A 15,051-nucleotide genomic window follows, 5' to 3' on the forward strand; every position below is an offset into this window, starting at 1 on the left:
ATTTTGATGCTAAGTCTGCATATTGGGCAATACTGGTGGCTGAGAAAAAGGAAAAAGACAGCATTTTCTGATGGCAGGGACACCTACCAATTTTGTAGGATGCCTTTTGGCCAAAAGACAGCCCCTTCATTTCAGAGGGCCATTAATTACATAGTCCAGTCTTGGGAAGGCCCTCGCTACATACCTGGATGATGATGTGATATATTCCAGGATGTTTGGTGAACACTTATGAGACTCCACTGAGACATAATTTGTTAGATTGAGCAAGTTTTAAATTAATTGTTCAGGAGTGCACTCTGGCAGCTCAGAAATTCAAGTTTCTGGGGTTCCAGGTGAGCACAGATGGTGACAGGCCTGATCCAGACTCTTGCAGTGCCATTGCTGAAATGCCAGCTCCAAGAACAGCAAAGGACGTGTGCAGGTTTCTGGGGGCGGCCGAATATTTCTGTCGCCACAATGAAGGTTTCCAATATATCAGCACCCTTGACTGATCTAACAAAGAAAAATGTAAAGTATATTGGGAAACCAGAGCATGATGTTGCCTATGCTAAAATGAAGAGTCGGCTCATTGCAACCCCCGTATTGGCCTTACCTGATTTTGATAACGAATGGGAGGTACACACTGACGACAATGGCATAGCTATTGGCGGATGTTTAATACAACATGATAAAAGAAAATCTCCCCTATCCGATGGCTTATTCCAGTAGGAAGGTCAAGGGACCAGAGGTTAGTTATTCGGCCACAGATTGGGAGGCGCTATCAGATGTCGAGGCATTTAGATATTTTGAGCCATTTATTCCAACGTCATTTTGTCATCTACACTTATCACAGGGCTCTAACACATGTTTAATTAAATTACCAAGTGCCCACGAATGCCATGCTGGTTCCATGAACAGTCTGCTCACTCATTCCAAATACTTTACAAACCTGGACCGTCACATGTAGTGCCAGACAACTTGAGCAGAAACATTGCTGCTATTAATGTAAGTGTCATTATTAAAGGGATTTCTAGTGACAGGATGAATGTTCCAGATGAACGAACCTAGGTGGAAAGAAATTATTTTGCATTTGGAAGCGGGGAAATATCCTTCCAAGAATAGTAAACTACCAGTAATAGGCCTTTGAATTAAAGGAAGGCATTATTATATTATGTAAATAGCCAGAAAAATCGGGCAGTGTTCCAACTGGTTATACCAGATGAACTAGGATCATCAGGGATGAAACTGGCACACGCTTCTAAGACTCCAGGTCACTCGGGTGTTTATAAAACTCAAAGTATTTTATTTTCCAAGTACGTTAACGGAAATCATTAAATTTGTAAAGTCATGCTCCAATTGTCAGAGGAGAAAAGGTACCCTTAAGGAACAAACCCCACTACAGAATACAGGAAGCCTTTAGATCGAGTGGGAGCCGATTTAATTGATCTCCATCACAGTCATTCAGGCAATCGTTACGGGTTGGTTTCAGTGGGTCATCTGTCCCGATTCGTTACATTGATTTCATTACCTCAGAAGGATGATCGTACTGTTGCAGATGCGTTCTTCCCTAGATTCGTAATTGTATTTGGGCTCCCTAAAGCTAGTCTGACCGAGGTCAGGAACTGAATGGCAATATTTTTAGAGAGGTTTGTAAAATAATTAAGACAACATTAGCCTTGATGACCACATACCACCTACAGGCGAATGGGATAACTGAACTTGCCAATCGTTCAGTTATGGCTATAGTTGCAATTCTTGCTGAAAACTATGCAAACTTGTGGGACGAACACCTACCCTATGTTCATATGGCTTTGACCACTTTTATCCACCAGTCTATTAATACCCAACCCCTTCTTTTGTTCTCTGGTCCTTCATGTAATTTCCCCATCAGGTCTGCTTAACAGATAATGTTGTGTATGGAGCAGATTATCCTTCAGAAGTCCTCAATAAGATGAAAAATGCTTGAAGATCGCAGCTGAGGCTTCCCAAAAAGCCTGGGATTGATATGCTCATCATTATGACAAGAATGTACGACCTCTAGAGCTGAAGGAGTGTAACCCTGTCTAGAGTGTTAATGAAGCAGCACCCGCCAATCAGAGTAAGATACTAGCTCCTAGAGGGCAGGGGCCATATAGAGTACACTCAGGAATCACAATTGCGTGATGCCTCAAATGAGCAACTCCACGAGGGCCGTGCCGAGGATTCGAACCTGCGTCCGAGAGCATCCCAGACGCTGCCTTAATCGACAGTTTAGTAAGGGCAAGGAGGGAGAACGGCCTATTGACATAGCACGAGTGCATGGGGGGAGTTGTGTAAAACCCTGGTTTGTGCCTCGGAGAGGCTGCAGGATCCAGTAAGTTCAGTAGAACTTCGGTTTCAACTCCTTTTGACCATGTCGTAGCTCAGTCAATTAAGGCAGCATCTGGGATGCTCTCGGACTCAGGTTCGAATCCTCGTCACGGCCCTTGTGAATTTGTTCATATAGAGTAATTAAGAGAGCAGACCTTGTAAATCTTGCCATAAATGAAGTATTTTAGAATCAAGTGGAAAGAACTATTCACATTAATAAATTTAATCTATCATGTTAGGGAGGAACTAGAGCTGCCTTCAGCAAGTCTAATTCCTGGCCCAGCGGTGCTGACTAATGACTAAAGTAACGAGTCGGATGTGGAGGATGGCCCTGTCAATTCATCAGTAGTCAAGTGCAGTCTCATCACCCCATGGTAACCTTTACTGAACAGTGCAAGATCTTGTTAACAGACACTCCTTTAATGTTATTTAGAATTCATTAAATTTTCCTGCAGATGCAATGAAGTGGATTTATTAACTGTACTTAACTCAGGTAGCAGACTTTACTTTGCTCTGGGGTTTCCAACCTCTTAATCACCCAGAGCTATATCCATGCTCCTGCCATTTTGTTGTCTGTCTTTTTCCCAGTTCTGATTTGTACACCTGTGTAGTTGTGCCGTCCACACATGAAACCATGATCGAAATCAGTAGAATTGGGATGACCTTCCTTTCCGTGAAGATTGAGGGAGGAACGTTAAACAAAATCCTTCCCGCACCAGACCCAGTAACTCGTCAATTGCTTACTTGGAATGGTTGACACCTACACCAGTCACCCGGCCGACACCTCACGTCACTAACAAGGTTGTCTTGACTCAGTATGCTGTCTACAATGAAGAAGTCGCCGGATATCAACGTTTAACACCATCGTCGGTAGCTGTATCTATGTCGCCACCAGCCACGTTGTCAAGGCTGCAGGCAGACCGGAATTGAATGAAGAGAGATCCGAGAGGGAGCCAGCCAGTAGCAGTACTGATCAGTCTTCTCAAGATCTGTGGTTCCGTCGCCTGATGTAACGGAGAAGCGGAACAAAGGTAGTCACAAGGACGAACGGCATGGATTTCCTACAGAGTACAGTCGACTCGCTTACAAGGGTGCAAAATTGCCTCCTTCGGCCCAAAGTCAATTGTACGAGAGTATACACAAATGGGGTTTACTGTCTAGTAGTCTTGCGACATCAAGAAACGCCTAATATAACGAACTCTGGAGACTGAAGTCAGGATTCACCTGTTTTGCAAACACGCCACCCAACTCAACGACACTGAAGCCGCTTCCGTCACGAGAGAGAGGGAGAGACCGTTGTACGTCTACGTACTGTTCTACTGTGGTTACCTGTTTCAGTCTCATCCATCATTACTGTTTTGTGACCTCAGAGTTGAATATTGAGCCGTGTCTCTTTAGCAAGGTTCACCCGGCAGGCTGCAGCCAGCCACAAGCTGTCACCTGTCACCCAAGTGCTATCTGGTCGGATAGTTCTATCATTCTTCAGCAGAAACCGGAATGGTGTACAAGAAGACCAGGATTCTCCACATTCAAAAATTGGTGGTCGTCGAAACTACAATCAACTACACGTCACTAGTCTAACAGATTTTTTTTTTTTTTAACATTTGTTGTGTAATAATGTTAAAATGTTATGTTTGCTCTATTTTGTTGTCATTGTATTCAATTTCTGAAAAAATTAAGATCTCTGAATACCTAGGAATGTAATTTTGGAAAACCTAAATGTTGAAAACTAGAAATATAGTAGTGAAATTCTATTAAAGTGGAAATGTAGAATTTTTTCACATGGACCCGTTCTCGAGATAGAGATCTCTAGTATGAGAGTTATTGCAATGTGTCTAGGACGTAGGTTCTAGAAATTATAATTGTCATTTTCTTGCTCAGCATTCATTGGTGCAAGAGGGGTTGACAACATTAACTTTATACTCTTAGCTGGAAGTATGTACACATTTTGTTGCTGTGTACTCATTTGAGAACTGTGATATTAAAAGTAGTATTGATAATAAACACATTTGTAAGATTGTCAGAATGTCATTTTGGACATTGATTTTGATTGTTAGGTTTGATAATTAAATGACATGTGGCAGAAAGTGACCACAGGTGGTGACTGGAACACATGAATGAACTTGAAGAGTTCAGTGTTCCTCTCCAGAAGCAGTCAGACTTCAGCATGTATTGGAATTCTTGTGTTACGTGTTCATGACGAAACACGTTGATGGACGCCGATGGCCAATGATATTTGTTGGCCAGATTTTGTGATAGTGGTTGGAATATTGAATTTAGTTATATCAATTTTGAGTATTGAATTTTTCTTCCAGATGTATTGGGAAGATTGCTGGACTATAAACAGCATTACAATCGGGTTTCAGATAATTGGATTCAGCATTTGAATTATGCCGATTATTTCGATACAATCTGCAGATTGTAAATTCTATAGATAGGGTAGATTTTGAATATTTTTTTGAGGCACGGGTTAAATTTGTATATAAAATAAAGGATTGGGCTGGCACCGCTACCTCAAGATCGACCAAGGCATTCAATATCCAGGCTGAAGCCTTCCCAGACCTCCCTACAAGAGGCATCTCGAGTAGTGCCTCCACACACCTCAACTACTGGACGAGTAACTCTCGCGGTAGTAGCAAATCGCAGACCCAGGCGTCACCACTCACCCAGCCCGACCAAACACCGACCCAGGCGTCATCACTCACCCAGCCCGATCAAACACCGACCCAGTCATCGCAACCAACCCATTCTTGGACCAAATCCATTTTATCCAACGTCGACTCCAAAAACCCATTTATTAATTTAAACATTGTTCATTCAAAACGGAACTTTTTTCAAATATAAATTAATATTATATATTGGCATAGTGCATATTAAGGCACTGGTTAGGTTAGATGTTTAGGTTCTGTTGGCGATTTGTATTTGTAGAACGTGGGTGAAGCATTTACAGCATTGTAGTTCAAACATAAGTCATCAGCGAAGCACTTGTTCCGGATGTACTCTGCGTCATCAGTCGTGAGTCTTGTGTAAACCGTTTTTCATTCATAAACTGGGGTTTGGCGGGTGAATGGAATGGACTGAGTTTGTTTGGAGGACGGACAGGTTGCCACACACTCCACTACCATCACAAGACACCCCCTTACAAAAGTATGATTCCTGCTCTCATACACATTGGAGCCCTTATGGCTGGATCAACATCGGGAAGTACTACACAGTACTAAATGAACTATGCTGAGAAAAACCTGCCCACCTTCAAGATCTCCAAGGCCTCCTTTACAAGATACACGCAGACAACTGATCCAACAACACGCCGTCGGCCTCTGCCAACAGACCTGGCAACACCAGAGTCGAAAAGCCTTCCCCAGAGCTAATAGCAAACACCGCAACAGATCCAGACCAGGGTAACTTCTCCACTGCCCCAGAGGACGAAGCTACACTCTCGTCAGTAGGACCCCCAAGATCAACAGTGAAACCAACATACCAAACGCTCTCGTCTCCACTCACACCAGCAGTGGGACTATCACGGTCGTGCGCAACTCACTAGAACTCTAGAAGAACATATCACCACCACCGCCCTGATGGCCCTCTAACCTGGCACAACAAGAAGACCCCGACCCTAGCAGCAAAGTGACCATATCACACATCGACAAATCAGACGGCAAAACTCCAAACAGGAATGGCGGGTTGCGACGAGACATCAACGGACCAAGAAATCCAAACTAATGAAGAAAAATAACCATCATCCACAAGACAAGTTAAATCCTCCATCCCCTTTAGGAGGGATTGGGACCTAGACATTGCCTGTTTTTATTTGTTTTTTCTTGGGCACCACGCCCGCCATTGTTAAGACCGACGCAGATGACAGAAGACTTCAGCACCAAAAAAGAAGACTTCACCACTCAAGTTGACAGCTGTCTTCGCTTCATCGCCCTCAACACGAGACGCCTGCCTAGCTGGACAGGTTGGCGAGAGCCTCGGTTCACACCGAGCAGCTAGGTTTAGCCCTGGCTGTTTCTCTCAAACTTTGACGTTTTTGTCTCTCTGGCTATTTTTCAGCTATAGCCACTTAACCGTTCTCCCCTATGGGTATCTTGACCTATATATGGTTGACTGACATAACAGTGTCAGTTAGATACCCAAACAATGGATATCAGATCAGAACCTTCAACTTCTCATGCTCCATCGTCCTTATTAAAGAGGACAAAGAGGCGAAGTATTAGGAGATGGGAAGGAAGACTAAGTTTGTCACAAGGCAGAATTTGAACTTTAGAAATGCTATTTTTTTCAAAATGAGGCGGAGGGACAGGGAAGTCTAAAGATTTCTTGCTGGGAAAATTAAAGACATACATTCGCAATGTAAATGAATCCAAACTTAAGATTACCAAAACTTCCCACTAATATGATCTATTATCACGATATGATATGAAACATTTAGGGAAGACGTTCTAGTGACCATCGATGAAACGGATTAGAGATTGAAGCAGGTGATAAAACACAAGTTGATTCATTCAACATCAGCAGCAGTCTTCCCATCAGACACCATGTGTGTGTACTGCAGATTATATGGCAATTGTGTACTGGTGTGTACCACCAGGGGCCATTATATGGCAATTTACGATGCACACAACACGATCTGCCATGGGGGGAGAAAAAGAACCTATTTTCAAGCAAGACGATTGCTAATGTAACCCTAGACGTAAAACGTAAATTCTTTGTGTTCCATCTGCAGCTTAAAACGTGGTGTAAGAAAGGGGTAGTTAAACCCATCAGGTTAAGAGTTATGAGGTGAGTAGACAGATGGATTTAATAAACATGCACAAGGATGGGGGATGTTCGTACAACTACATTCTTCATAATCAAGACAATTTAACCAAGTTCTCGACTCTAAACAGTCGATAGAAGTCGCCTGTCACTTGCTGAATATCTTTATATTACTGGAGCCTCTCGATATCTGCAGAGCGACAACAGCTGTGAATCCGTGGCTGCAGTGATTCACTAGTTATGTGCGGAACTATGGCTCAAGTTAATCCTAATAAACAATAAGCCCCTGCATACACCAGTCAGGAAAGCATAGAACGGGCCAACGGCGACAATGCTTCCCTTCGTGCAATTTAACAATATGGCATATTCGCAGGGTGTACAGCAGTCACCGTACTAGGTGGTATTTGGTATCGAACCCTACGTCACCAGGCAAACCAAACTATCACCATCGATGTACAGACAGCTGCAAGGATAGAATATCACACAGGAAGATTTATTAACGATGGAACCAATCAATGAGGAGGAAGCTTATCCTATCGGAGACCAGGACCTAAGTCGAGAGAGTGATGGTGAAGAACACCGCCATCAACCACCGACTGCTGATGGAAACAAGAACGAAGTCATCATCACCACCTGTGATTCAGATGTATATTTATTAGTGGTAGACAGACAGATGGTAATCTAAACAGATTATATTCATCATATCCTTTCCCTTGAGTTATACAGTATTACTTTTACAATATTAAAATAATAATTCTGTAAAAAAGATAAACATTACATACTGACCAGACCACACACTAGAAAGTGAAGGGACGACGACGTTTCGGTCCGTCCTGGACCATTCTCAACTCGATTGTGATGAGGGAAGGAGGCGAAGACCTCTGACAAAAAGCTCGCCTATTGACAAACTAACACTTCGTAGCAATCTAATTCATACTGCTCCTCCTGCTTCTAATTGTGCTGGTGTCAACTCTATTTCCTGTTCGTCTTGTCCTCTCTAATACTTTGTCATTAAGTGTACGACCAATTTCACCAGATTTAAGAAAAACAAAAGAAGTCTTAAGTCTGCAGATAAAAACAATGCTCTCTTCTGTCATGTTAGGGATTGTAATCATCCTATTGATTGGTCTTCCTCCAAAATAATCTTTCCTGCCTCTACTCTACACAGACGCCGTCTTGTTGAATCTGCTCTGATACCCAACATGAACTTGAGTCCTGGGTTTGCTGCTGTTGACTCTTCCCTTTCACAGTATACTCAAATGTTCTAAACTTTCTAACAAACGTGACCTAACATAAGCTTACCCTTCCATTCATATTTTTCTTTTTCTTTCCCTTATTTTTTCTTACGATTCCTTGTTTCTATTACTATCCCCTTTATAACACATTGCTTTTCGTACCTTTTGCCTTGTTTCTTCCTCTAAGACTTCTTTCTCCTCACCTCTCTCTCGCCTTAAGTTACGGGCTCACCATAGCCCGTGCTACTTGGAACTTGTTCCGAGTAGCTAATCTTAAAACAACAACCACCACCTTCCCTCATCACAATCGACTTGAAAATGGTCCAAGATGGACCGATACGTCGTCGTTCCTTCACTTTCTAACGTGTGGTTTGGTGAACATATTTCAGCCACGTAATTGTGACTCCTCATCTGCAGAAACATTACATTTCTTCATTAACTAACCTCCAAAAAGTGTGTGTGTTTTAACCAAAAATAATGGCATAACATACGATAATTATAACTTTAAGGTTAATGTGATATATTGATGGATATTTATATTAAGATTAATAAGGCCAAGAAGCGACGGTATAATATAAAAAAAATTACATTACAGTCATCACCACCAATACCACCAACAGGCTGCCTGCAGTTGCGAGGGGGCGGGTGCAGTTTGGCGTGTCGGCGCCATTGGGGCCCCCCTCCCCCCCTGTTGCCCAGTCTATAGGCCTCGCGTTTTCTGCTTGAGCCGGTTATCCTGAGGTGGGGTTGGTGATGTGACATGCTGCGGGTCCCTGTGGGGGATATTTATGGCATCGAGCTGGTGACTGCCCGTCGGGGGTGATTGTTAAACTAACGACGGAAGTGTATAGGGTGTTTTTACGTCGTTACGAGGGGTGGACCTTGCCCCTGCCCAAAGGTGCAGACTCTGTGACTGTCTCCGATCGCAGTGGTGCTGTCACGTATGTAAGCGTGCATGGGGCGGCCCTGGAATTCCCGGAGGGGCTGCTGAGTCGTTATTTCGGGCAGTTTGGAGCGGTCGTTAGCGTGCGGTTGCACCTGCTCTCCTTGGGTTTGCTAAAGGGTGTGCGGTCGCATATTCACACCCTAGGAATGAGGTTGCGGGCGGACATTCCATCTCAAGTGAAGCTTCTGGGATGCTATGTTCGGGTGTATTATGCTCGTCAACCCGGTACGTGTTACCGTTGTGGCCTCTTGGGCCATCACGCTGCTGGGTCCTCTGAATCTGCCGTTGCGCCCGTCAACCTCTTCCGTGAGGAGGATTTCCTGCCGCTCCCTGTGGAAGAGGATTTGGTGGATGTGGACGACTCATTGGCTGCTGCCGTGCCCCGTGTGTCGTCTGATGCGCCTCCCTGTTGATGTCGCTCCTCCTCCGGAGGCTGTGTTGCCTGTTGCGGTTGCCTCTCCTCAGGAGGTTGTGTCGCCGTCGGGTGTTCGTCCTGTTCCGGTTGCTGTCCTGGATACTCCTGTGGTTCTTCTGGCTCCCGTCTGCACGGCTCCCCAGTCTTCCTGTTCTTCACCTGTGGTGCCTGTCACTGCACCCTCGTTGTGTGCCCAAGCTGTGCTGGGGTGGCTGTGGGGCCTCCTACTGTGCTCGACTTGGTTCCCCGTGTGGTTGAGGATTCTGCCGTCATGCGGAGAGCATCGGTTCGCCCGGCTTGTGTTGACCGGGTCTCTGGGTCGACATCCGGCTCTGATGATGTGTGGCCAGTGCCCAAGCGTTCCCGGTGATCTTCTGATTGGGTTGATGTGGGAGAATTCGACGATGGTGGGTCTTCCAATGACGGTGGTGAGGTTCCGGTTGCGTCGCATTCGTCGGTGGTGGCGGAGGTCCATGTGCCTGTGGCTGCCAGTGTCTATGTTTCTTCTAGTGAGGTGTTTGTGTAGCTTGCTTCCGGTGCGTCGCCTGCGTCGGATGGTTCTGGTTCTGCGTGGGGGGTGGTTCCTCCTACTGGTGAGCGTGGTGACCTAGTGGTGGTGTTAAAGAAGACTGCTCACTCTGGGGGGTTCCGTGCCCCTAGTTTCGTCCCCTGGTTCATCGGTGGCGGTTTTGCCGCTTCTCCCGTATCTACTGCGGCTCTTGTGGTGTCGGATGTGGGGTTGCCGTCTAGGCGGCCTTTGTCTTCTCTTGTGCGTCTGGCGGCGGGGCCGTCTCGTAGGCATGCGTCCGCTTCTTGCGTGTCGTCTGCCTCCCTTCGCTCTGCCTTACTTCGTTATGTGACTACTGTCGCCCAGCTCCGGGTGCTGCCACTTCCGCCTGATCTGGTGGTTCCCGAGTTTATGCAAGCCTCCCTGGAGCAGGGGGATCGTTGTCCTACCGACAGGGAGTACTTAGTGTGGGAGGCCTATAAGCAGAAATATCCTTCGCATGATTTTCCTGAGAAATATTCACCTCCCTTTGACGTGTTTCCTCCTTTTAAGTGATTGTGTGTGCGCGCTATGTGTTGTGGTATTGTGTCCGTTTGTGTGAGTGGGGTGCGGTTGCGTGTATGGGAGTATTTTATTTAATTTGTTATGTATTTGTACCTCTCCGTGTGGTTTTCGGGGCCAGTAGGCTTGTTTTTTGTTTTTTTCAAGGGTTGGGTTGTTGAGTGTGGGTACTTTTGTAATTGTACTGCTGTGCTTAGTTTTTGTTGTCGGCCCTTCAGGCCGATCTTTTGTGTATTTAGTAATTTATAACTTTGTGCCTTTGTGATTAGTGCTTTTGTTATCTGTTTGCCTTGTGCATGCTTGCCTGTACGCAACTGAACGACATGTCTTGCACTGTTCCTTTTCTACTCTTGCATTATGTTTGGTTTTTGTTGTCGGCCCTTCAGGCCGGTATTTAGTGTGTCTTTCTATGTTTTGTGCTTTTGTATTTGTGTTCTGTTTTGTTTGTTCTTGTTTTATTGTATTCGCATGTACGAAAAAAAAAAAGCAAGACAAGGTAAAAATAACAGTGAATGACCTAATTGCAGAGACCAAGTGGGACTACCTTACAACGGAAACGGTGATAGATCTTCCAGCAGAGAACATCCCAGACAGAACAGGGATTTTTTTTTTTTACACAACAGACAACTGAACTGGAGTAGACACAGGTTACCAAGGGGACCAACTCCAGTCAAGAAAACAGTCATATTCATAGTCCTGAGGAAGGGCCTCTTTATTGTTAGAGCAGGTAACAAAAAAAGTAACAAAAGGAGGCAATAGACTGTGTTCATAGATTTTAAAAATAATTTTAATAATGTTTTGGATAAAAAAAGAGGCAATAAACCTAAGAAAAAAATGTCCATGGACTAATCCAACCACGGGCACATGGAACACTTTCTTTATCCTATAAATACCTACATCCAAGGAGGCAACAATGTACCACTCCCTTTAAGATGGTGGACTTGAATGAACAGATTGAATCGATGAAAAATACATTGTTAACCAAAATTACTAACAGAACCCATTTAATCTTTCAATAGAGGATCTACAGGCCATAAGTTCTTTGAATCACAGAGATAACATTATTATCAAACCAGGAGACAAAGGGGTTACAGTAATGATATGGAACAGAGAATTATAGAAAGGAGATACTTCGCCAGTTAGATGACCACAACTATCTACCAACACTGCCACCAACAACATGTCTGTCACTAAATGCAATAAAGATAATTATATATCCCTAATAATTACAATAAATAATAACGAATTTTCGTTATAAAAACGTTTGATCTAAAACGTTATATCAAAATTAATAAAACATTAAGACCTCACGTTTTATTATCGTTTTTACAAATTCTCAAAACACGCTTTCAAAACGCAATTTAAAACAATCAAAAGTGTGGATTTTATCACGTTTTGAAACCTAGAAAATGTTTGCTGGGCAGTGACCCAAATGTGATAGAAACTAACGACTAGACCAATCCATAATAACCCATTTAAATCTCTCTAACGTGTTGCTTCTGGAGGTGGTGTGTGCCGACATTCATTGTTGCCACCTCGACGAGTTTTCCCCATTTATTCTGCTACCATGCAAACCAATATGAAGACCGTGAAGATCAGTAAGAAAGGCAGTACACCTAACAGGAATAACCAGGCAAACACCAAGGAGACAGTTGCACTAGTAGTAGTGTAACTGTCTCCCTCCCGTGGGGCACCAGAGGGGGATACTGACCAGGGTTGCCAGAATTGCTGAAAGTAGCGAGCTGGCAATCTAAAAGTAGCAAATTTGCAATAAGAGTAGACCAATTTTTGGTTTAGCGACTGATAAACAACTTCAACTGTGCCACGACATAGTTAAAATAAATGCAACCGGGAGTACTACCATTTTAACCATGTCGTGGCACAGTAGACTAAGGCGCATCTAGGATCATCCCGGACATGGGTTCGAACCCTCATCACGACCCTTCTGGATTTGTTCATATGACGCATCACGCTATTGGTATTTCTGTGTGAGTAAATAAATTCATCCTTTCAAAATCATTTAGGATTGATTAAAGAACTGAAATACAGCTTACTGAGGGGATCAGAGTACATTGAAAATGGTTGCCTTGCAACATATTGATCACAAGAAGCAGCAGCAATATGGTTATGAGTTGTTAAAGAATCCCACTGATCAAACAGCCGGCTTACACTAGAGCTCCGTGCCAACCATCGTGTTCCGAGAAAGGTATTAACTGTAAGGTATCTTTCCCATCATTTACCAATCTGTAAATTTCTAGATACTTTTCTCTCCTTAATAAAGATATGTGGAACCAGCTGCAACTTTCTGGATGAAGTATTAAAGACAATTAAGGTTGGGAAACCTATGGCCACTGGGAAGATTACCTTGCCTTGCGGTTACTTTTTCTTTCGAAGGTTCCTATTATCAACATCCCCAAGGGGGCCGGTCTCTGTCCAAGCTTCCTGTGGTATGTGGTCTACTCAATCAGGCAGTTGGATGAGGCTGTGGTTTGTACACAATACATTATAAAAGTATAAATAATCACCATTAAGTTTCTCAACATTAATAGCCCAAATTAGCTCAATTTGTTTGTAAATTAGCCCAAAAAGTAGCAAGTACCGCAATTAAAAATTGAGTAGCGCTCGGCTCTTAAGTGGCCCAATTCGCTACTAGTAACCCAATCTGGCAACCCTGGTACAGACTCTCCCCTCAACAACAACAACAACAACAAATACAACACACCCTCCCAGCTGGGTGCCTGACGTCATCGGCGTGTCCCACACGGGCCATGCTACATTTTAATCAACACATGGAACACCTTAAACGAGCTGCCGTTCCTTGTCCCGACTTCAAGCACTCTACTGAGAACACTTGATTCAGGTTATTTGCCAAGATAATTAAATACCTAATGACTAATCAAACAGCAATCTACCTTAATAACGAGCCTGCAAGCCTCTAGCGAGGCTTAATGAAAATCAAGAACTGTCTTCCAGAGTTAGCCTCCTTGAACATGAAATAAGCTCTCTTAGGGACACAGTTAATCATTTAGATCCCACAGAAACCACTTAGGAAACAAGAAGTGTTGGAGAAGACTGAGAATCAGTTCAACATCTTGCAGCAGTAACGCACCGTTTCTCAAGCTGAATCTCATCACTAAAAGCTCCTTGATTCTGTTATTGTGTCCTCACACACTTTCCCCCAAAGAAAGTGACAGGGAGGACTGTGCTTCCATTGTGATCCGAGAATTACCTGAAAAGATGAATTATGAAATTCTTGCAAAGGACATCATAGCAGCATATAGAGTAGGTATTAAGTTATCTGGTGTAAATAACAGAAGAATTCGTGTGAAACTAGATAGTTGTTTGCTCAATTCGGACCTTACTTGAGCTGCACTGTCTAAAAAATTCCTTTATGTGAATGAATGCTTGACCAGGAACAATTTTTTTTAAACTGTCAAGTCCACAAAAATTCCAATCGATCAATTAAACTGTTTTGTAAGAGTGGTAAAATACTAGCTAAGAAGTCTGACACTGGGAAAACCTTTGAAATAACCACTGAGGCGCACCTCAGATCTTTCCTCACTGACTGTGGGTTAATGACTGAATAACCAGATGCCAAGTGAACCCTACCCCTGGGGTCCCCCTCTACCACAGTACCCTCTCAACTCTAGAATGTAACTCATAGTTTCATCTAACAACCAAAGTTTAGTTCTGTCTATTCATTCAAAAGGTTTTAAACTGTACAATTTTATGTTATTGTTCTTCGCTTGTTTACCGCACCATTTTATATTGTTCATTTCTTTATTTGTCTCTTACTGTATTGGTATTTGCTATTACTGTCACAGTACAGTGATCTTTATTTTACTTTTACTTGTTTCTATAATATGTGCATTTGAAATAGTTTTTTTCGCAAAAGATAAGTTATATTTACAGCACATTTAGTATTTTACTGTTATGTTATTGCTTACCTTATTGTATCTTTACTCCATTGCATCTACATGCACGCTGATATTTACCATGAACTAAATCTGCTGTCATCTACAATAACCAGCATATTGATCATCACTACTGCAGTTATTACACAGCAAACCTTGCAAAACAAACTCCAAAATAACACTTGTCTATTAGCTGTCAACCAAAAAAGTCAGATCACTTGGTAAATATTTTGATGATATAAATGCACTTCTCACAGAACTAGGCATTAAACCATCGTTAATTATTTTAACATACATGGGCTAAGTAAAGACCATAGCCAACTTTACAACTTAGCTGGTTATAAAGCCTTTCACAAATGTAGGCCTATTAAACAAAAAAGCAG

This window comes from Procambarus clarkii, chromosome 17 (assembly GCF_040958095.1).
Source record: "Procambarus clarkii isolate CNS0578487 chromosome 17, FALCON_Pclarkii_2.0, whole genome shotgun sequence".
Taxonomy (NCBI): domain Eukaryota; kingdom Metazoa; phylum Arthropoda; class Malacostraca; order Decapoda; family Cambaridae; genus Procambarus; species Procambarus clarkii.